At 51.4% G+C, this 23,896-nt stretch overlaps 1 protein-coding gene across 1 annotated transcript in view; it reads left to right on the forward strand.

The window, feature by feature from the left end:
* The first annotated feature begins 314 nt into the window (after nt 1–314).
* CUNH10orf90 (chromosome unknown C10orf90 homolog) overlaps nt 315–23,896 on the forward strand; it is an 87,173-nt gene continuing 63,591 nt past the window's right edge. Inside the window, exon 1 of the mRNA XM_090278687.1 lies at nt 315–357. The gene's annotated coding sequence lies outside the window, so the exon portion shown is untranslated. The remainder of the gene's footprint in view (nt 358–23,896) is intronic.

A 23,896-nucleotide genomic window follows, 5' to 3' on the forward strand; every position in this document is an offset into this window, starting at 1 on the left:
TTCCGAGCAGGTTCCGGATGCTGCCAGCACCCAGGCGTATCCCTGCCGGGCAGGTGTCTCTCCTTAGGAAATGGGCCACGGCCAGGAGACACCTTGACGCAGCACCAAGACGCACGCAGGCTCACGCGTGTGGGCGGAGGTCATTCTCAGGTAGGTCGTGAGCTGGAGAAGCAGGCACCTGGGTTTGTGTCTCATCCGCCCCGCGTAAGAGGTTTGTGGCCTTGGACAAACTGACCACCGAGCGCCCCCATCTATAAAGCAGAGCTAATAAGAACCCTGCCGGGGTGGCAGTCCCCAGGACGAGGGCAGGTTAACGCGCCAAACTACCTGCGACAAGGCCGGCCGTGTGCGTGCTCGGTAAGAACCAGCTCTTTTTCCCATTACTTCACCGGCATGTATGTGTATGTGAAATATTCTGCAACCAATTGATGGCAGATTTCAATAAGAGGTTGCTCCTGAGCAACTTGTGCTGTTTTTGTTTTTTCTCTGGCCGTGAATAATAGACACGCAAAACACGGTACAAGTTGCAAACGGTCGTTGGTTTGGACAGAGTTCAATGAAATTTGCTTAGTGTAAAATTGCATCAGGAAATAGAGATTTGCGAAACCCGCTCAGAATGAAATCTCGCCGAAACACCTGTGTGCAAGCAGTAGGGAAGGCTGCCCTGGGGCCTTGCTTCCTTGAGCAGGGATGCGGGTGGGCAGCTACCGGGGCAGCTGGCACTGAACGCCTGCTGGGAAGAGCAGGGCTTTCTACAAAAACTGGTGATGAGCCGCCCGTAGAAATGCACGTGTCCTGTGCAGACATGCATTGGGTGCTGAGGAGCAGGCTGGGAACCCGCCCAGCTTCCTGGGTGGAGCTGCATCTCTGGGGAGAGGGTTGGTGGCTTGGGGGGAGGGGGTGCTGTCCCTGCCCTGAGACTCCTCAGAGAAGCAGGGAGGGGAAGCAGGCGTCTGTGCAGGCGAAGGGGGCTCATGGACGGAAGTTCAAGGCAGGGGCAAAGGGGTCTAGGGAAGGCCCTGGTGGGCTCAGGGGCCGGCTGAGAGTGAAGTGTGAACGTGGGGGCTACGGGGTTATTTCTGGAACAGAGGTGACAGGCAGAGGCTGGGTCAGGGTGCGCCTCAGAAGGCCCTTGGAGGCTGTCTCCTCTGAGGGGGCACGGGGGTCACGTGCTGGGTCTGCAGAGCGCAGGGCTCTGACCTCCTGCACTGTGACTCTGTCCTTTGAGCCTCCTGGGGTTTGGCAGCCCGAGGCCTTGAGGGGTTTTCTGTGTGTGTCTGCTGTCCCAGCCCACCCCACCCAGGAGGACTTCTTCCTCTCAAGTCCATGGTAGTGAACCTTTGAGTGCTGTGTGGTAGGTCAAAGTTCAGCCCTGGGGCGGGGTCCACCTTTCTACACCCCCACTGCCCCCCACCCCAAGCTGGGAGGCCATGCTTCTTCTCCTTTCAGGCAGGAATATAAGCAGGTGTTTCATGGGTGTCCTTTGACTGGCGTGCTGATTTGGGGAGGGGAGGGCTCATTCATTATTCATGTGCGGCGTCCCACCTGGCCCCCTCCCAGGTGCAGCAGGCTCGGAGGACGAGCAGCAGGTGGCAGAGGCGGCAGCAGGAGCAGCCTGGCCTCCCAGTTCCAGACGGGGCTGGTCCTAGGTGACTTGGGCCACAGGGCTCCGGGCCTGCCCTCCTGAGAGAGAGCCACCCTGGGGAGTCTCCCTTGTCCCCAGGAGCCCTTGTGGGGTGAGCAGAAAGTAATCCTCTCTCGGCAAAGTTGTCTCTCCCTCCCTTCTGTAAGAAGTCTCAGTGTTCCCAGAAGGATGCTGTGAGTCAGCAGTGGGGGCCCTGGGCTCCCTTTATGGTCCTGATCGGCTTCTTTGAAAGGGACTGATGTCAGACCCAGCATTCACATCCGGCGATACCTCTGCTTCAAGGGAAGTAGACTGCGTCCCGGGAAGGGCCGCCCGTAGGGATGCACCGAGGGGAACGTGTCTTGGGGGTCTTGAAGATTCTATTGTGAGTCAAATACTTTTACCTTTTTTTTCTTTTAAATGAGGTGACACCACTCTGAGAGCTGGGAAGGGTGGAAAAGGCCAAAGCTGTGTCCAGTACAATGAAATAGAGAAGACACGTAGGGACCTCCCCCCAAAATGCAGAGGTGAGCCAGTACTAGGGGCTCACTTCTCCCAGGAACCGTGGCATTCCTGTTTGGTTTCTTATTTCTTTTCAATAACATACCTCTGGGGAAGCCGAAGGAAATGGAGCCCTGCTAATGCTCTTACAACCGTTCCAAAAACCCTTTCCGGGATTTCCATGAGACCAATCTCAGGAGTGTTAATGCATTACTATTCCAAACTCTTCAGAAACCCAGTAAGAATATGTAGTCTCTAAATTCTCCTAATTAAGTTTTCCAGTTAACTCCTTTTAGTGCTTAAAAATCATTGAGCATCACATTATAGTAGCGTGAAATAAAACCGTGCTAACTGGGTAATAATATATTCACTGCAAGGGGTCCACTTAAATGCATACGATTCCTTCAAGTTCAAGAACTAGCTGGCAGGACGGGAGCTGGGCAAGGAGAGGAAGGCAGCGTACAGTGTTCCTCGTGCCCCAGCGCTGTGGAAGTGGGCACAGCTCTCCGCTGACTGATGCACCTTAAGGAAGTCTCTGCCCTGAGGATGTGGGGTCTGCAGGCACACTGTGCGCTGTGTGGGCGAATTCAAGGACATGAGAGAATGTAGCACAAACTGGGTCTGCAGCGGAGCAGGAGCATGTGCGGAGCGTGGAGCCTGGCATGGCGTGCAGCGCAGTGCTCACGGAGAATGTTGGCTTTATTTAATTCTTAAAGAGATCTTTCGATGTGTGCTGTTCCCTCTGTGTCACAGGACCGCCATGACACCCTGGTATGGCCACCATGTCATGCGCTGGGTCGCCAGCTGAAAAGAAGCCTCCCTTTTCTTTTTTCCTTTTTCATTTTAAAAAAGCATGGAGATGGCACACACCTATTTTCTGCCCGGTTCAGAAGCACTTCCAGAACTGGGGGATCCTTCTGACTAGGTGGTCCCGGGCCAGGGGCTGGCGTTAGTGCGGACAGCCACAGAGCGCCCGTTCTGGCGTTGTTCTGGTTGTTGACGTGTTTGTGACACTCAGAGCCGTTAGCACAGGGAGCACTGGCCCCAGCAAGTTCTGCTAAGAGATCAGGCTCCATGCCACCTCCGATAAACTCGCCACACCCTGCTCTCTGCTCAGCCTGCCCTCTGTGTCTTAATTTTTAATTTATAAATTTTTATACACGTTTTCAAAACTTTCTGCCAAGATGCACACTTGGCTCAGGCCCTCGCGTGGTCTGTCTGGGGCTGTCCTGTGGGTTGATGGTGGGTTTGCCTCAGGTCGTGGACTCCTCAAAGAGCCCGGTGTCAGTCTCCCCAACCTGCGCACTTGACCCAGAGCCGGGAGGCACAGGGCGGGGTGAGCCGGCTTCCCAGGTTATAAGGAACAAAGATCGACATAAGTTCCTTCCCAGAAAAAGTTTATCGTAAGGATGTGTGGTGCCATGAAGGAGGCGGGGACCCAAGGGGACCCCGGGAAAACCTGCATTTTTGTGTCAAGTGCAGCACAAAGAACAGGTCTCTCGTTACTTTGGAGCCCGGGTTCCCAGGTCTGCTGCTTCCCCAGCGCCCTTTGCCTGCGGCCCCTGGGAGCCACGCTTTCTCTCCAGCACCACCGCCCTGAGCTGGGAGTTACAGGGCATCCTTGATCCCCTCCGCCCCCCGCCCCCGACTGCTCCCAGACCGATCCTTTCCCTTTTCAAGGAGTCTGATGGCTTTGCTTTGCGCTCTGTGTCCCCTGTGGCTGGAACCGGCTCATGCCCTAGTCACACCCCCAGTGCGCGTGGCCCTGTCTCCCATCCTCTGCAGCCTTCCTGGCCTTGGCTCCTGTCCCCATACTCCATCCTCCCCCTCCCCCCCGCCCCCTTTCTCAGCAGAGGATGTCACTCACCTGAGACAGCTCTGACAAACAGACCCCACGAGCTGCAAAATCCCCCTTCCCCGCCTAAGCCTCTGCATAGCCTCTGCTGTCTCCATCTCTACTCTCTCCACGGCAGGCAGAAGTCTCGACTTCCCACCTCCTGCTCTCCACAGCCCTGAGTGTGAGCCCAGCCTGTGAGCGAGGTGGGGTATCACCCCCGTGAGTAAGACGCTAAAGCGGTTGAATTTGGGTTAATCATAAGAAAGACTATGTGGGTGGGCTGGACAAAACCAAGGACGCCCTTCCAGGGCCCAGACACATCCCGTGTGAGGGAGTCTTGGTGCCGACTTGAAGATGTGGGGCCACGTGGGGAGGACCTGAGCCAAGAGTAGCCCCTGGCCGGCAGCCAGTGATGAAACAGGGACCTCAGTCCTCCAGCTGCAAGGAACTGAGCCCTTTCCGGCCAGGCCTGCATGAACAGAGAACGGCCCCTCCCACGGCAGGTGGGGGCAGAGCCCTGGCTCCCACGCATTCCGGCCTGGAGGGGCCTTGAGCGCAGAGCCCAGCTGCATGCCGTCCAGCCTGCGCTTAGCGAGGTGCGAGGTGATAACCCCGAGCAGACCTACGGGGCGGCGCTGATGGTTGCCGGTCACACGGCGGCTGTAAGGTCTGCCCGACTCTGCTCTGTGCTCCCTCCTATAGGATCTCGTGACACACCCCCCACGTCTTCTCTCCAGGACAGTCTGCGTCAGCACACAAGCCTGTCGCACCTGAAAACACCCTTCCCTGACCACGCATGTCTCTCAAGGTACCAGGTGTCTAGTCCCCACCTGCTCTCCACCTGCTGCAGTCTGGCCTCTGCTGCTATCAGGCCGGCAGCTCTCGGTCCTCATGTTACTTGCCCTCCTAGCAGCAGAGGACTGCCGCATCTTCCTGTCTGGGCTCAGGGGAGCCACGTCTTCCTGGTTAGTTTTCAGTCTTCATTCACCAGCCATGTCACATCCAACCCAACCCTGACACTTCACACCTCTGTCCCCACTCCCTGGGGGATCTCCAACCTTCCTGTGGCCACTCGCCCACCCCCTGCTTCACTAGGGTGTGTAACACGCATCTCAGTCTGGGCCTGTGTGACTACTGAAACGTCCCCTGCCCCCGAATCTTCTCCACAGCCTTCCTGTCCCTGTAGGACCTCCAGAGATCATGCTCATCCCTTCCCCTGCCATCTTCCCTGCACGTGCTCAGTCACCAAGTCCTGCCTGTCCCACCCCCTGAGTGTAGCTCTCACTGGGTTCCCAGCCCCCCCTCTGCCCCTCTTAGGCATCAGGCTTTCCCAAAAACACCAAAGCTCCTGGTCATTCACGCTGCCGCCCTTTGTCCACCAGCTCATGTCTGCCCGCTTCCAGACCCTCAGTCTCACCAGGTTCCTTTCTGCTTCAAGGCGTCCTGTCTACCCAGGGTGTTGCCTCCTGCTGGAATGCCGTTCGCCCTTTTCCTGCCGGCTGCTGCTTTCTGGCCGTCCAGCGGCCCTTTGGAGAGGCCACTGCGGGCCACTCGTCCCCCAGGGCCACCCTCATCTCCCTTCATCCCAGCCCCTCGTGTTTCCATCCCGGGACTTTCTGAAACTCAAAGTGATTCTTTATGATTTTGCCTTTGTATGTGTGTCTCCTGAAGGGCAAGGACTCGGTCCACTTCTCCACTATTATATCTCCAGCACTTAGCAATGCCTGGCACACAGGGGCCCTCAAATAATATTAGTCAAATTAAAAAAAAAAAAAAAAGGAACAACATCAATTGTTGGCTTCCTATCTTCCAAGCCCAGCTATTCCATTTGATCTGCTCAATAACCTCATCACGTAGGTAGGATGATCATGAATATTTAAAAGGTAAAGAAACCAAATCTGAGCCGAGTGAAGTAATGTGCCTGAGGTTATCCGTTTAAGATTGCCCGAGTTGGGGCTCGAAAGTGGGTGTTCAGTTCTGGCTCTGGGCTGGCTTCTCGGTCCTGCTCCGGGCCAGGTGACTGTTCACGCGCAGGACTGTTGAGGGGAATTAGTAACTGATGACTGGAGAGTAGTTTGGAAATACACAGAGCCGCAGAAGGGACAGTGGTCTTCGATGTGAGTGTGGAGACGGGAGGCAGGTACGGAGGGGCAATCTTTATTTTAACCAGCGTGTCCTTAGTGGCCGGGAATACCTCGTGTTAGGTACATTTGCTTCCATGGGCAGCAGGGGTCTGAGGCTGAATCTGTTTGGTTTCCACACATTAGGGGGGGCTTCTGGGGCCAGCCTCTGGGTCTGTCAGGGAGGAAAGTGGCCACAGGCCACATCAAAGGCCGCCCTGGCTGTGCTCCCCTCCTGGCTGGAGTCTGTATGGGAGCTGGCTTCTTTCTGATTGCTTTGTTTTCCGTTTTCAATGTGTTCCAACAACAAGCAGCTTTGGCGTGCCTTGAACCAGCCCAGGGCACGTTTGGGAGCACTGAGCGGGGCAGCATTTCTTGTTTCAGGGGGTAAATGCTGGTTTCCAGATGCTAATAAAGAAGGGCATTTTGAAAATGAGAATGTGGGCTCCCTATAAGTGCCTTGCTTTTAAGCAGCAAACTGGCTGATGTACAAGTAGGAGAGTTTATACTTAAATATTTATATTTATCTATGTGTATGTACACACACATACAGACATAGATGTATGCATGTTTAAACCTTGGGTCTAGAGTCTTGTTCCCAAACTTGGAGGGAGTCAACACCAAGAGGTCTTCACGTTAATATTTAATTGGATGACCTGGGGAGACTGGGGGTGCGTGAAGGACACTGGGCAGTCACGCAGCACAGAAGTGGATGACAGAGGACAGAAGGACAAAGCCAGTTTGTGTGCTGGCGTGGACAGGGGACTGAGCTGACCGCTTCTCCGTGCCATGTGAGGGTTGCTATGGTTTCAATCCACACTGTCTCCGCCTGCGAGGGGCAGGCCCTCCTTCCTGGTGTAGACAAGGACTCTGCTCGTCTGCAGAGACCCTTCCAGGCAGAGCAGAGGGCAATGCCTGGTTAGTGTCGCGCCCCTGAATCTGGAGGCTCTCTGCACCCGGGACCCTCCTGCCATCGGGCCCATGGCTACCCCTCTGTCGAGCGTGGGAGCCTGGCACGTGGCGATTTATGGCTCCTGGGTAAACCCTGGTCAGGCCCACGCAGGACTCCATTTCCCTGTGCATCTGGGGCTTCTGAGCCCATTTGTATCAGGTGGTGGGAGCCGTGGGCGTCATGTGGCAGGGCTGCTGTCAGCCAGGACCCCTGGGTTGCTGGGTGAACTCCGGCCTGTGAGTGCCCAGCAGAGCCTGGACAGTGAGCTGGTCAGTCTTTAAAACAACGGGCTCAGCTGGGGAGGCTGTGGTGTTGCCTGAGTTGTAGGATTTGCCATTTTCTGTGGTGTGAATACCCCCCCGGTGACCGGGTCTGAGCTTTCAGTGGGATGTCCCAAACACAGAGCTGGGAAGAGATGCACACGCTTGTCTCACATATGCCCACGGGAGTGGCTCCAGCACGCCCTTCCTTGCACATGGCCGGGAGGTATGAGCTGAACCACACCCCCAAGTCCTGGGCACCTGTTCCTGCCACGTATGAAAACGCAGCCCCGCGCTGGCAGCTGGGGAAGTGTGCGTTTGTCCCATTGTGAAAAGAGGGCCTCTCCTGTGGTCTTGCTGCCCTGGTGGGGAGCTCTGGCAGGCTCTGCCCTTGACCTTGCACCCTCTCAGGTGTCTGTGGGGCTCTGAGTGGCAGGAGCACCAGTGTCATCATGCCGTCGATGCTTGTTAAAACCGATTCGGACAGTTCCAATTCTGAACTTGTCCCTGTCCCCAGGGAAGGCCTGGAAACCGCTGCCTGGACTTCTGCAGGTTGCTGTGCCCATTTAACAGGCGGGATGAGCTGCCTGTCGGCCAGGTCATGTGGTTGCCCAGGGTGGCGCAGGGAGCAGGTCACAGAGCCTGAGCGTCCACCCAGGGTGTTGGGCCCACTCTGCCTCGTGCAGTGCACAGAGACAAAGGCCCTGTCTCCCGCTGCTCCCATCCTGTGCCCACCCTTTGATCCTGCTGGAAGAACATGGGAGCATCAGTGACCGATGGCCGTCCCCGGCAGCCGCTGACCTTTGGTCTTCATTGTCACCCTGGCGAAGGGGAGGTGTGGCCAGGCAAACCCTTCAGGACCTAGGAAGATGCTGCCTGCAGGAGACAGCCCTCTTTCCCTCCCTCCATTAGACCCCTCGGGGCTGTGCTAACAAGGTGCCCAGCCCACAGGCAGGGCGCTGTGGGGGCTGCCACCTCCCTCACAGCCTGTCCTGCTCTGCTGGCCAAGAGGAGACAAGCCAGCCAGCACCTCTGCTGGGAGGCGGCCCCTCTGGCCCCTCAGCTGGCGGGAATTAATGCTTTGTCTCAGGCCTGGGGACCTTCCTAGTCACAGCTTTTTACCCTCCTAATTCAGCTCTCAGTAGGGCTTTCTTCTCACTTAACTTTCAAATTTACGCCTCTGGTTTCTCCCTGCCGCCTCTCTGGAGGTGTTGATGGGCGCTTGGCAGGCCGCTAGGGGCCAGAGCTGGGACAGGCGGGTTCCCCTCTGTGCCAGGCGCCCGCTGCGGCTGTGCCCTGGCCTCTGCCCCTGTCCTCGCTCTGCTTGGGGCCGTGCACTGTTCCTCTGAGAGTCCCCTTGTTCAGTTTGCAGCTGCAGATCTAGGAGGCGACATTTGTCACGTCCAAGCCTCGTGGCGTGCAGCTGCGCAGCGGCTCCCCACAGCACGGAGAGCAGACGTCAGCTTTTATTTTTCCGTCAGGACCCCCAAAATTTCAGTCCCACGACCTGATCCAGAGAGCAGATTTTAATGAATTAGGCAGAAACTTGTACAGCAGTGATAAAATGTAATTGCCTGCAATTTCACGCCCCCACTCGCCAGCTTAGCCGCAGAATTCCACTGAGCTCGCTGTCACATTGCCACGGAGCCACCGCTCTGAGGCATCCGGGCCTCGCCGGTGCTGGCATGGAGTGTGGGCTGAGTTTCCAGCAGGACCCAGGAGCAGAAGCGTGTGCCCCTGATCTGATTCCTTAGGGGGTGAGGAACCGTGTGTCAGCCCCGGGGCAGGCTGCGAATCCCCTTCCTAGGGCACTTTCCAAAGAGTCTTCCTTCCAGACGCCTCCCGACTTCCTTCCAATGGTTCTGATACCTTGGACCACCTGTGTCGACTCCATCTTAGGTCCACTCTGAGCCCCCATTTGTGAGCCACCAGGGCGGGAACCAGGGCGCTGTGCTAGGGCCTCACGTTACCTGGGAGCTTAGTCCTCTCCTTGGGGACTTGGTCGGACCAGGAGACCCGCCCTAGAAAATGATATTGCCTGTCTTTGCCGGAACTCTGAGCTAAGACTGTTGTTTTTCTACGCTCATTAAGGGTTGGAAGAAAATGATGAACGTTAATATGAAACTCACATCTCCCTGTCCATGAAGTTTAGAGAACTGCCGGGGCCCTTCATTTTCGGGTCGTCCACAGCTGCACTCCCGCTGCAGTGGCCGAGCTGAATAATGTGACAGAGACCCATGAAGTCTATACTTATTGTCTGGCCCTTTGCAGAAAGTATTTGCGGACCCCTGATAGAGAAGAGCAGGTGGCCAGGCAGGGATGTCCCTTGTCTGTCACAGACGGACCCCTGGGCTGGTGTCTTACTCAGCAAGGAGCTGCAGTTTTGGTGGCCACGTCCACGAGTGTCCACGAGGTCCTCCGGTATGAGCCCTACACCCCCCAGTGGCACTGAGGGCCGCTGTTACAGGCCCCACGAGATGGCAAGGTTTGGGGGCGGGGGCATGGGACAGTGTCCATGATGGCCAAGTGGAGAGGCCCCCAGCCATGCGCTGAGAGTGCTGGTGTGTCACCTGTCCTTTAGCCCTGTGTCTTGAGCATTTAGCTGCTGTCGCCGTGGTGTGTCCCCGTTAGGCTGAGTCCCACCCACTGAGAAATGGCAGGGGGCGGGGCTTGCTGATTGTCTTCTGAGGGCTTCCTGCTGGACGTGCCCAGTGAGAGGGGGAAAGTCTCTTCCACACGTGGTATCGCTCAAGGAACAAACCTGGGGTTGCTGAGGGACAAAGGGGGCGATTGTGTAGAGGTATGACATTTATTGTTAAGAGCAAGTACTGTACACTGAAATGTGCAGCCTTCAGATGGCCACTGTTATAACGGAAAATAAAAATCCTACAATTTTAAAAATCCAACTCTCATACCATTCCCCGAGGTGTCTAATTTCACACGATCAACAATAGGTAAAGGGATGGTGCATCTTCTCTGGAATAGGTGAGGGTCTAAATTCCGTAGAATACCATCAGGTATTCTGAGTCTGACAGGGGCCATTAGTAAACTCTAGGAAACATATTCTTGACTTCCTTATTCAAGGAAACCAACTCTAGATTAAGCGGTTATATAAAATATCCTAATTTTGCCAGCTGGGATTATATAAGAACAGAATTAAGATGGACTGGCTGCCTGGTTGGCTGTCTGGTTAGTTGCATGGATGGCTGGTTGGTTGGCTGCCTGGATGGTTGGTTATCTGGTTGGATATCTGGCTGACCTCTGGCTGGCTGGCTGGCTGGTTGGTTGGTTGGTTGGTTGGTTATCTGGTTGGTTGGTTGGTTGGCTGGCTGGTTGGCTGGCTATTCGGCTGGCTGGCTAGCTGGCTGGTGTTTTGTTTGTTTGTTTGTTTTCTTAAAGCCACTGGACTGCTGCTTAGATACAGCAAGAGCATACTACTTCTGTGATCATTTCCACCAGCACTGACGCAGTGGCGACAGTCACACCGTGCTCTGCCAGGCTCTGAAGCAGGAGAGGAGGGAGGGCCCAGTGACGGGGGAACGAACCTGCCACTCAGCTGAGGTGTGTGGCTTTGCGGAGCTGCCTGCAGCCTGCTCTCAGCTGCAGTTCTGAACGCCACTGTAGGAGGCCGATACAAACACAGGACTTCCTCTTGTTGACTGAGAAGTGATAGATGACAGTGAAGGTCATTGGCAGAAGGGACCTCAGCCCTCTCTTTGCAGTTCAGCACTTCGGGGCCTGTTGATGTTGGGACTAAGTCTTGTGTAGACTCCACCACGTAAAGACAGGGGAGCACCGGGCAATATTGGAACCGTTTTCATTGCTCACGTTAAAAATCCTGGAAAGCAGATAATCAGGAGTAACTTTAAAATATTTAACAACTGCAGGGCCCAGGCACTGACCTCTGAGGATAAATGTGGCTGGACACAGCCGGTCCAGGTTTCTGGAGAATGTGGACCAAATAGCATCGGCATACACTATTTTTAGAAAAATTGCTGAATAAATGACTAAATAAAATTATTTCTGGCTCAAAGAAAGGGAGAAATCTCAGTTATGCAGAAAATCCACTTTTTTTCAGAGGGCCGTGTTTCCCAGTAATTCCAGTGACAAGATATTGCACTCCAGTATCCTGAAAGGCACGTGGCCACTGCTTTCCCCCACATGGCTTGGCATTGGTCATCCACTTTCACCAAATACCTGCCAGGGTGGGCGTGAGCTGGGTCTTAGGAATATAAGGTGCACAGCACAGCCCTGATCGCCCAGCTCTGTGTGGGGAAGAAGAGGGATGAACAGGTGGGTACTGACCCGTGTGAGCACCCATGGGAGAGGCAACATGGAGGATACTGAGGATCACAGAGTGGGGGGGCCCAACTGGAATGGGGGCTCGGAAAGGACCTCCTAAAGGACGAGGAGACAGCCCTGGCCAGGCTGGGGAAGAAAGGGAGAGCATCCAGGCAGAAGAAACCACAGGCAAGGTGCGAGGGCAAGCGGCCAGTCTGGAGAATTTCAGCAGCTCTGTCGCGGCGGATGAGAAGCAGGCCAGATGGACGAGGGTCAGATTACATGGACTCTTATACATCGTGTTTCGGGGTTTGGATTTCATCCTGCCAACGATGAGAAGTCACTGAAGGATTTTTAACGTGGAGGGGAGGGTTCGATGAGGTTCAAGTTTCTGTTTTAGAACGGTACTTCTGGCAACGAGACTCCCGGCAGGAGGTCAGCAACGAAGCTGGTAAAGCAATCCAAGGCTGAGACGGTGGCGCCCTGACCTGGGGATTAGCAGTCAGGATTCACAGAAGTGGACGTGAACTAGGGCAGGGAGAGAAGAGGAAGGCTGGGCAGAGAAGTCACCACAATCCAGGCATAAAAAGATGGGCTCCTGATGTCAGGGGGGAGGTTGGGGCGGGGTGTTGTTGAGATATGATAGAAGGAGGAACCAGCAAGACTTGGTCATTGCAGCGTGGGGAGCGCAGGGTGATTCCAGGTTTCCAGCTCAACGCTGTCCCTCCCCAGGAGTGGGGCTGGAAGGAGGAGGAGTGGAGGCTCTCTCCCCCTTTCCAGACTTAATTCTTCTCTGATGGTGAAAGTAATACACGTCTGATATAGGAAATTTGAAAAGTGCCAATGAAAAGGGGAGAAGTCAGAGGTGGTTCATTTATATTCTACAGCAGGACAAGGAGTCGGTTGGAACTACATGTATTAACATGAATGAATCTCAATTAAAAGGTTGAGAGGAAAAGCAAGTTCTAGCAGGACAGAAACAGCGTGATACTATTTATAAACACTTGAAAACATACAAAACAGCACCACATATGGCTAAAGACAAGATAAACACCACATTCAGGGCAGTGTCTGAGCAAAGGGTGTCATTGGGGGAAGGTACAACCAGAAACAGATGTTAATTCTTTGGTAACATTTATTTCTTAAACTGAAGGAAATTTGTTATTTGTTACAACTCTATGTGTCTTAAATATATCACGATTTTTAAAAAGTCGTCAAAAATGCATCACTAACAACCGTGACTTTAACACATTTCTCAGGAACAAGCCCCTCTTCGCTCCTACCGAGCCCTTACAGGGGTGCCCTGGGCCCTGCCGCCCTGCCTGTCCCCCCCCACCCCCCGGGTTGGGGTTCTGGCCTGTACGCAGGTTCCTTGTCAGGAACCACAGTTGGGGTGCACAGGCATGTCCATGGTGTCTGATACTGTTGCCTTCTGTGGGATGTCACCATGTCCCTTTCAGGGCTCACATGACAGTTTGAAGAAGCAGGGCGTCTGGGTTGCCACTATCAAGTACAAATCCCAAATCCATGATTCCACCCACTGGGAATGAACTTGAAGACACCCCTGCCCCCAAAGGGTTGTTTTCACCCCGGGAGAGAAGCGCCACCGCCTGGAACCCTGGCCCGATGCCTCCCAACACACTGCCAGGGAGCTCAGCTCAGCGGCGCATCCCCCAGGCTGGCTCATCAATTGAAGTTCATTTTCAGCATCAGGGTGAGATGAAGAAATAATTTCACATACCGTACGTTTATTGAAATTATATCAAAATAAGCAGTGAAGGACATTTTCTCTCAGTGATATAATTTCAAGGATCATTTCATGAGTTTGCAGCTAGAAGAAGCTGCAGGTGCGACAGCCCCAGGGGGGCACCGCCAGGGCTCCGTGCGGATCGTGAAGAAGGAGGTGGGGATGCTTTGGTGACCTTTGCTGAGTGCCTCCTGCGTCTCTCCTCCCTGCCCTTGCTTCTCAGGTTTAGCTCCTCTTCAGCACCTGCCGTTGGCGCTCTGCGTTCTTCCACATCACAAGTCAGATGTCATTGGATCAGCAGGACACAGGACATCCAAAACTGACCATGGGACCCAGCACCCAGCCAGTGGTCCTTTTGGGCCATGCACTGGCATCACCAGACGCCATGCCAGGCAACCAGCTGATTCAGATAATGTGGGAAAATAAAGATTTGTTTATGCTCTGATACAGGCTGAGCCAGATATTTCTCACCAGTTTTGGTGACTGTAAAGAGAACTCACTTCACAGATTCACAGGCATTTGCCCAAACTGTGTCATTTCACCGAAGTTCTGTGCCACGTTCAAGTGTGCCATTGACTCGGGTGTGGACAGACCGGCCTTGTTGCGGAAGGTCAGCGTTTCTAAGAGCGAGCAAGCTTTGAAGTGAGATCCTTGTCCCCACCGACGGGGGACGGCCCTCGGCCCACCTCTGCGGGTGCTCCCAGGGGAGGTCGACTCCACTCGCACTAACCCAAGGGTGAAATCGAAGAGTTTGATCAGTTTATTTGAAACCGCGTGTACCGAGAGGTGTGAGCTTGTCCGACAATCGCTTCCAGCTCCTTTTCTCTTTGGGAGCCGGTGCTGGGAGACTTCCGTATGTCGCCCTCCTCCTCCCCCACCCCCCTCCCCAAGCCTGGTCCATCTATCCTGTAAACATTTATGGTTAACGCAAAGTCCATTGTGAATCACCGAGCAATGAGATGCGGGTGAGGCAGAGGGGACCAGCACTGTCCCCACCCCAACCGCCCTTATTTAATTTCCCAGTTTCAGAGTCCAACGGATGATGTCCACATCTTGGGAGGTGTTGCTGCTCTTGTATGGACTGTCCTCAGGTTGTCTTCCCCCGATACAGGGGATATTTGGGGGAGCTTTTCCGGTATTTGAGAAGCCTGCCGAGGAAGGCGAGTGCGGAGAGAATCAAAGGGAGCAGCCGAAGTCCCGCAGCCGCAGGTTCTTTGAGCATCTGATAACCGGCAGCCCCATCCCCCCCCCCCCAACTCCCACCCCGTGCGTCTCCTCCCTGTCTGGCTGCCGCCTTGATTGTGCCCTTCTTTTGCTGCCTGCCTCACCTCGGTATAATCAGCAGGAGGACTCATTTGAGACAAAAGTGTCTTTGACTTTCACGCGCAGTTTCTGAGACAAAAAGAAAAACAGAAGTCCTTTAAAAGCTCTGAGGGTAAATTTAAAAGGTATTGTATTGTTCCTGTAGTGTTTCCAGAGAAACCTGGTAGCAGAGGAGGGTGTGGGGGAAAAAAATCTATCACCGTGATATGGAAGTGAACGCCACGTTGGCACGAACTTTTTTGAGTGATGACTATGTATCGCGTGGTGCTTAGTTGGTCTTTATTCTGTTTAATGGGATGTCACATATCTGCAGCAAAGCACACAGGCGTCAGGTGTGTAGCGTGGTGCGTTTTTACACACGTACGTGCATCTATAACCACCACCCAAATCAAGGTAGAACATGTCCAGTGAGTCAGAAAGTGCCCCTATGTCTCTTCCTCTTCTGCCACTGCCGCCTCCACATGCCTCGCCAAGGTAAACGCTCTTCTGACCTCTGTGGCAATGGATTTCTTTTGCCTGTTGAATGCAAAGGAAATGGAATCAGACCACCTACACTCACGTATCTGGCTTCTTTCACTTGGCATCACGCCTGCGATTCATCCATGTCCTAGTGCTTCAATAGCCCGGTCCTCTTTTTCATCGCTGCGTAGTATTCCATCACGCAACTACACCACTATTCAGCTCTTCTACTCTTGGTGAACATTTGGGTTGTTGCCAGCGTTTGACTGTTACAAAGAAATCTGCCATAAGCACCTTTGTTTGTGTCTCTAGCAGACACACTCACCCATTTCTCTTGGATACATACCTAGAAGTGCGTCATGAGGCAGGCATAGAGTTTTTTTTTTAGCTCTGTGGATAAGGGCCAACAATGGGCTGGGTCAGTTAACCCCACACTAGCAATGCATGAAAGTCGTGGTTTCTCTGCATTCTCCCTAAAACTTGGTGCTGTCAAACATTTTCATTTTAGCCTTGCAGCAATGTTTTTCTAAGTTAATTACTCTGATGATTGATGGGGTTGAGCACGTACTCGTATGCTTATTGGATTCTGGATATCCTATTTCACCAAATGCCTTTTCAAGTCCTTTGCCCAGTTTTTAAAATTGTGTTTTCTGCCTTCTTATTAATTTGTAAGAGTTCTTTCTATATTGAGGACAAAGATATATGTATTGTAGATCTCTCTTCTCTATCAGTGACTTGATTTTTCATATTCTTAATGGTATATTTTGATGAATATGTGTTTATGATTTTTCTGAAGTCCAATTTATCCATCTTTTCTTTTATAATTGGAGCTTTTTGTACCCTTTGAAAGAAAATTTTGCCTGCCCTCAAATTATGAAGATATTCTCCTGTTTTCTTCTTGAAGCCTTATGGTTTGACCTCTCTTATTTAGGTATATGATTTATCTCAAATTGATTTGTTTGTCGTGTGAGGCAGGGGTCAGGGTTTTTTCTCCCTAAACTGATGTTCATTTGGCCAGAACCACTTATTGGACATATTTTCTTTCCCTACTGCATTGCAATGGTGTGCTGGGTGTTTGCCATGGTGTCTGTGATCTGATTCTCACAATAACCCTAAAGTACACGGTTCTATCCCTACCTGCATATGAGGAAACAAGCTCAGAGAGATTAAATCACTCATCCTGGCTGTTTAGCAAGATCTCCTAGTTTAGGACTTCACCCTCTGCCTTTGTTTTTTTAAAATATATATTTTTAAATATTTTATTTATATATTTTTATAGAGGGTGAAATGGAGGGAGAGAGAGAGGGAGAGAAACATCCATGGGCAGCTGCCTCTTGCACGCCCCCAACCAGGAACCCAGCCCGCAACCCAGGCATGTGCCCTGACCAGGAATCAAACCAGCGACCTTTTGGTTCACAGATTGGTACTCAATCTGCTGAGCCTCACCAGCCAGGGCCACCCTCTGTCTTTGAAGAGACATGCTGCTCCGATGTCTCCTGTCATGCTGGGTACATGGTGTGACCATGTCAGAAGGGAATGCCATGTAGTCGGTTGCTTCATGTCTCAGGTGTCTTTTATAGTCAGTGTCTCCTGGAAGGACCCAGTCCAGGCTTGGGATGAAGCAGGCCCGGAGGTTTCTCCACACCAGGCAGGTGGACACTGGTGATGTGCGCCCTGCAGAGGGGCCGCCTGGGCGCAGCAGCTGATGAAGGCATCACCGGGTCCCAGCCCTTCAGGGAGAACATCTGCACGGGGGACCACCTGTCCGGCCCTCTCTGTCTCCAGGAGGACCCGCTGCCTGCGCAGGCCGAGTTCCATGCTGCTGTGTTTCCTGGGCTTTGTGGAGGGCAGTTCTGCACCAGCAAGGGGGTGTCAGGGTGGAGGCTTCTGTCCCGGGACTGGATGTAACCAGGACAGAGGCAGACCACACCTCGTGCGGTGATAAGCAACCCAAGGCACTTAGGGGACAGAAAGGCAAGCCCTTCATTCATTTGATAAATACTCACTGAGCGCATACTGCCTGGTTCCAGGCTCTGGAAAGTGGCCGTGAGCATAACAGATGAGGACCCCGCTCCCCAGGAGCTTCCATGCAGAGAAGAGTCTTTTTATGAAGGTGCTTTTTCATTGGAAGAGCAATTGAACTTGAACAACCTCCTTCCCTCTTCCCCAAAGCTTTTCCACTCCCACTGGTGTTTCGACAACCCCGTTCCTCTAGGTTGTACCACTAGGCAAACTCCCAGTTCCTTACCTACTGTCCAGCAATCTCTGCTTTCTCTCCAAGGATGGGAGATGGAAGGATCAGCCTGAAGCGCCTGGGAGAGGCAGCGGGCCCTGCCTTGTGTTAGGGGTTGAACTCAGTTGTGGGCACCGCTGTTTGCGGTTACCCCGCCAATAAACTGACACGTAGCTGTCCTTGTTATTGCTCCGCAATAATGCAGATGTCTTCAATGTTCTCAGGATTGCTGTTAGTGAGGGTGGAAGGCTCTGCTTATTGGACAGCAAGCTACTTTTGGACTTAATCCTGCAAACCCTAGTCTCTCTTCTCCTGGGCACTTTACCTGGAGACATTATGTGAAATGATCTGATGTCGAGTCTGTGGCCTAAGAAATGAATTTGGAGGGATTGTGCCTCGTGGTGGGATCTGTGCTCCTCGGTCCTGCTGAGACCCAGAAGGCAGCTTAGTGCAAGGTCAGTCTCACGTTCAGTTTCTGATTTCTGTCTGTTTCTGCCTCAGTTTCTTTTTGACCTAGGCCCCCTCCCCCTTAAGATACATTATGTTACAAATTCAGTCCAGCATGCATTTTTGAGGCATTTACCATATGACAGTCTATGGGGTGCACGGGGGGAGAAGCGAATGAATGGGACCCAGTACTTTGCGTCAGCGAGAGAGGAACCCCTACACCATCAACTGTCACACCGGGCAAGGTGGACCGAGTCCGCCATGGGGGCGGGGCGGCCGTACAAACAGCTGTCAGTCACTAAGCATTTCTTACTTATTGGGCACCTGAGGTGCATTTTGCAAACATTCTCTCTAACCTCATGGCAGCCTCCGGAGTCGATTTCATTATCCCGCTCTGACAGAACGGAGGCCCCGAGAGGATGACATTCTCAAAGTTGTGAGGGTGCCACCTGAACAGCAAAGACTTAAATCCAGGGCCAGCGGGCTCCAAGGCCGCTCTGCCCTTCCATTCCCTGCCCTACCCCGAAGAGGGAGAGCACATGGGGGAGGGCAGGTGAATTCTAGTTTATATCAAGGCAGCAGCATGCGAGCTTTTAAAAGTTAAACATTAGAAAATGTTTTGAAATGATTGTGGGTTCGCACATCACTTTAAGAAATAATACAGAGACATTCGATGTCCTCTTCACCTTATTTTCTCCTGATGGTAACATTGTACAAAACCACAGTACAATTTCACTACTGGCATATTGAACTTGATACAGTCAAGACATGGAACATTTCCATCACCTGCTTCCTCTTGCTCCCACCTGTCCCCCACCCTGACAGCCACTTACCTGTTCTCCTTTTCCATTGTCTTGTCACATCAAGAACATTAGATGGAGTCAGACAGCAATGCAACTTTTGGAGTTGGCCTTGGCGCTCAACTTAGCATTGATCTTTGGAAATTCATGCAGGTGGCTCATTCCTTTTTAGTGCTGAATAGTATTCCATGATATGGATGTACCACAATCTGTGGTGTTTTCTAGTTTTATTCAGCAATAGTTGACCTACCTCACTGTATAAGTTTAAGGCATACAGCATAATGGTTTGATTGACATATTGTCAAAGGGTGACCATGGTAGGTTTAGTTAATATCCGTCATCTCATAGAGATACGAAAAGGAACACATGTCCTCCCTGTGATAAGATCTGTTAGGATCTGCTCCTCACTTAACAGGCTGCCTCCACATCTTACAGTTGTGCCCACTATGGTCATCACGGGTATAACATTTCTATGGTTATTTATCTCGGAACCGGAAGTTTGTCACATTTTGTTTAAGCATTCACCCACTGAAGGACATCTGGGCTGTTTCCAGCATTGGGCTGTTATGAATGAAGCTGCTCTAAACATTCGCGTGCAGGTTTCCCTGTGACCGTAAGTCTTTATTCCTCTGGAATCAATGCCCAGCGGTGCAGTTGTGGGGTCGTATGGTAGCTGCATGCTTAGCTTTTTAAGAAACCCCCAAATTGGTTTCCAGGGTGGCTGCGTTGTTTCACGCTCACACCAGCAGCGTATGCATGATCCAGTTTTTCTGCCTCTTGTCAGCGCGGGGTGTCACTAGTTTCAATTTTAGCTGCTCTGGTGTGTATGCAGTGGTATTTCATTATGGTTTTAATTTGCGTTTCCCGGATAGATAAGGACCTTAAACATTTTCCATGTGCTGATCTGTCATTGCTCACAGGCTTTGATGAGATGTGTCTTCATGTCTTTTGCTCATTTCTAATTGAATTGTTTCTTTTTCTCACTGCGGGGTGTCGAGCTTTATATATTCTAGACGCTAGACCTTTGTTGGGTATGTGATCTGCCAATACAGTTGTCCCTCCTATATCGCAGTTCCCTCATTATGGCCTCACTGTATCGCGGGATTTTAAAAAACATTATATTGATCGCGGATTTTTCGCTATATTGCGGGAGTTTGCGGTACTCTACAGTAAATGCTAAAATAAATATAAGGTCCCTACTTGGCAGATTTTCACCGATCGCAGGGGGTCTAGCACGTAATGCCCGCAATAAGTGAGGGATCACTGTACTTTCTCTCATTCTGCAGACAGTCTTTGCATCCTCTGAAAAAGGTATTCACAGAGAAGAATGTTTAGAGCACAGTTTAGCTCTTTTTTTTTTTTTCTTTTATGGATCATTCTTTTGGTGTCAAGTCTAAAAACTTTGCGTAGTCCTAGAACTTGAAGATGTCCCACCTTTGGGTTTTTTTCCTAAAAATATATATAGTTTTACATTTCACATTTAAGTTCATAATTCCTTTTGAGTTAATTTTAGTATGAAGTATGAGATTTTGGTCAAGGATAGTGTTCTGGCCTGTGGGTGTCTAATTTTTCAGCACCCTTTGTTGGAAGGCTGTCTTTCCTCCACTGAATCGCTTTTGGACCTTTGTCAAGAGTCAGTTGGTCGTATGGGTGTGGGTCTGTTTCTGGGGTCTTCGCGCTAATCCATTGGCCTACGTGTCTCTCCATCTGCCTGTACCTCACGCGTCTGGGCGACGCGGCTAGCTCGTGGGCTACTGGGCGCTGACATCTCTCCTCTGTGGACTCTTTCAGTCCAGGATCACAAATGTCTCTCTCTTTATATTTTCTTAGATTTCTTTCCCCGGTGTGGTACTATTTTAAACATACAAGTTCTATGCATGTTTTGTTAGAGTTAAACCTAAGAATTTCCTTTTTTGAACAATTATACATGGTGTTGTAATTGAGCTTTCAGTATCTATGGTTACATCGTTTGTATATAGAAATACAATTTTTTTTTTTTTTTATGATTATGTTGTCTTCTGCCGTCTTGTTGAACTCACTGTAGCTCTAGTTTTAGGATTTATTTATTTTGGGGGGGAGATTCCTTGGAATATTCTAGGGGGACAATCATGTCCTCTGCAAATAAGGACAGTTTTACCTCTTATTTCCAGTCTGTATAACTTCCATTTCCTTTTCTTGCCTTATTGCACTGGCTAGAATTTCCAGAATTATGTTGGATAAGAATGGTGAGAGCAGGCTTGCTTGCCTTGTTACTAGTCTTAGGGGAAAAACAGTATCTTTCATCATGGAGCATAATGTTAGTTTTAGGCTTTTTGGAGATTTTTATGAGAGTTCTTTATCATGAATGGGTGTTGAATTTGGCCAAATGCCTTTTCTCCATTTATATGATCATGTAATCTTTTTAGCCTGTGAACATGGTTGATTGCATTAAGTTTTGGACATTAATCGCCACCTGGGGAAGAATGGGTTTCAGAGGGACTGTCCCAAGCCGTGCGTGAGGTGGTGACTCACTCACCCACTTCAGAAGAATCAATTCAGCTCCCGCTTCGCCTGGTGGCTGTGTGGTTTCTTTACTCCCAATTTTGTCGTTCCTTTTTATACTCATGTAAGATGATCTTTGTATAAAAGAGCCACAAGAGGAGGTGCCGGATGTCACCCATTCTGTTGACTCTTCACGTGGGAGGGAAAACAAAATTTACATGTGTGTTCTCGGCGGGGACTGCATCCTGTGATTGATTTTTGACAGGTGAGCTGTGTGTGAAGCACTTGACAGAATTCTAAGTGTCATTTTAAACAATGACCCCTCAGCAGGGGTTGCGGTGTGGAGCCAGGGAGGTGTTCGCAGCCGGAGGCAGGTGACTGACAGGCTGGGGATGGGAAATGGACTCGCATCCCCAGATGAGCTTTTCCAGACAGGAAGAACGTAGGAGATGTTCTTCCTCTGACATCTCAGCCCTGGCCTGTGAGCACCTTCGGACGTACAGTTTCAGACCTCTCAAGGCAAGCGTGTGTCTCAGACACTGCCACCGGGGCCCTTGGGCCAGGGTCATCCCACAGAAGTATTTGGTTGGGCCCCAAGTGTGTTGTTTTTGTTGTTTACTTTGAATTAGTTGACACTCTTTTAAAAATTTGGACGATTTCAAATAAATATCAGGCACAGAGTTCCTTTTAAAAGACTAGGAGGTCTGGCACCCAGACCTGAGCTTCTGTCCTCTGAACTGAGAGGCGCCCACCTGGCGTGGTGGGGGTGGGGCGGAGCAGGTGGGCTGCTCTGCGTGCCCCACCGCTCCCAGTCTGCTTTCTGCTGCGACAGTACCTGCTGGCTTCCGTGACCCTGGCAGACAGCCCCGAGTCCTAGCACACTCTGTCCTGTAGGGAAGGTCAAATGGACATCAGCTTTCAGAGTGTTCTCAATACTTCTATTTGAAAAAGCGTTTTCTTGGAAGTAATGGCACTGCTAATGAAAATTGATTTTTCTTTCCCACAGTTTATTTTCCAGAGAACGAGCACAGGAGCCTTAACTGTTGGGCTAATGGCAGGTGGCACGGGCACAGAGAAATGAAGCGTGTCACCTCTGGGGAAAGCACGTTTGCATGGGTCTCAGCTGGGGGGGGGGGCGTCCAGGGAAGCGGGGGTGGGGTGAGAAGCGGCTTCCATGTGGACTGAGAGTGGACGCGAGGGACCCGGGGTGCAGTGGGCTTCTCCCCCATGCTGTGTCTGCGCCCGCCTCTGCCAGAGCCTTCATCTCATGGGGTCACATAACATCATCCACGCATGACCCACGCCCCCTTCCGGGATGTCAGTTCCTTGAGGGCCTAATAATATCCCCCGTTTGCTGCACCTTTGAGATGTCCCAGGTGCCGCGCGGACACTTAGTTGGAATGAACAACCCTCTCCTCCCTCTCGGGGACCCTTCGAGCGAGCAGGTGTGTGTGGCATCCGCACTCCCTGGGTGGAAGAGCCGAGGTGCAGGGACACCTGAGAATCCATCCACGCGCAGGGCCGGTGACGCGGAGCTGACAAATGTGCTATGAGTCCTGGGGCGTCGCCCTTGAGTGATTGAATGTTTATTACAACCACGTTCCAGAACGACGTAGTAGACATTGCATGAAAATGATACAGTTTTCCGTTGTCATTGCTGTATAGTATTGTTTACACACATCACACACACATAATTTATGGGCGATTTAAGGGATGTTCAAGGGCAATTAGAGAGCAAATGGTCCTTCAGTTCTTTCTCCCGGGCTCTCGAAACTCACAACGCCCATTTGCTAGACTTTTATTTTTTTGTTTTGTTTCATTTTGTTTAAAAACCAATACAGCACCGGTGGGCATGCACATCTACCGTGGAGCCTGGGTAGGACTGAGTCCTGCGAGTGAGGCTGATGCGTTGCAAAGGGCGTGCATTGTAAATTTTGTAGCTGTTGCCAAATTTCCATCCCAGAATGCTCTGCCAGTTTGCATGTGAGGCAGCAGCATGGCCAGAACCGTTTTTTTTTTTTTTTTTTTTTTTTTAAATAGGGATTTGTGTGTGCTTGCCAAACTGACGGAAAGGTTAGGTACCTCATAGCTGATTTTAAAGGAGGTGAAATTCACATGACACAAAATTTGACCCCCTGAAAGCAGACAGCTCCCTGGCACGGAGCCCACTCAGTGTTTGCAGCCCCCACTGTGTCTAGTTCCAGGGCATTTACCTCCTCTCCAAATAAAGCCCTGGGACGGCTAGGCAGTGACTTCCCCGTCTCCCCTCCCCCGCCCCCTCCTAGCAACCACTAATTGGTTTATCTTTGTGGATTTACCTATTCTGGACATTTCATGGGAACAGAAAAATGGCCTTTGTGTCTGGCTTCTTTTACACAGCATGTTTTTTGAGGATGTTGTAGCAGCTGTCAGTAACCTCATGTCTTTTTATGGCTGAATATTATTTCATTGTATAGATATGTGACCATTTGTTCACCCGTTCATTCACTGACGCGTGTTTGGGCTGTTGCCACCTTCGGGCTTTTGCAAATAGCGCTGATATGAACATTTGTGTATAAGTATTTGTCTGAGCACTGTTTTCAATTCTTTTGGATACACACACATACACACACACACATACACACATATAAATATGGTCCTATGGTAGATAATTCTGTTTAACTTCTTGAGGAACTATCAGATTGTTTTCCACAGCAGTTATACCATTTTACATTCCCACCGGCTACTTCTCCATTTCCTAGCTGACATTTATTATTTTGTCTTTTGTTTGTTTTACTTTTGATTTAATGATAGTCATTCTGGTGACTATGAAGTACGATCTCATTGTGGTT

This window comes from Furipterus horrens, unplaced genomic scaffold (assembly GCF_987537825.1).
Source record: "Furipterus horrens unplaced genomic scaffold, mFurHor1.1.pri manual_scaffold_5, whole genome shotgun sequence".
Taxonomy (NCBI): Eukaryota; Metazoa; Chordata; class Mammalia; order Chiroptera; family Furipteridae; genus Furipterus; species Furipterus horrens.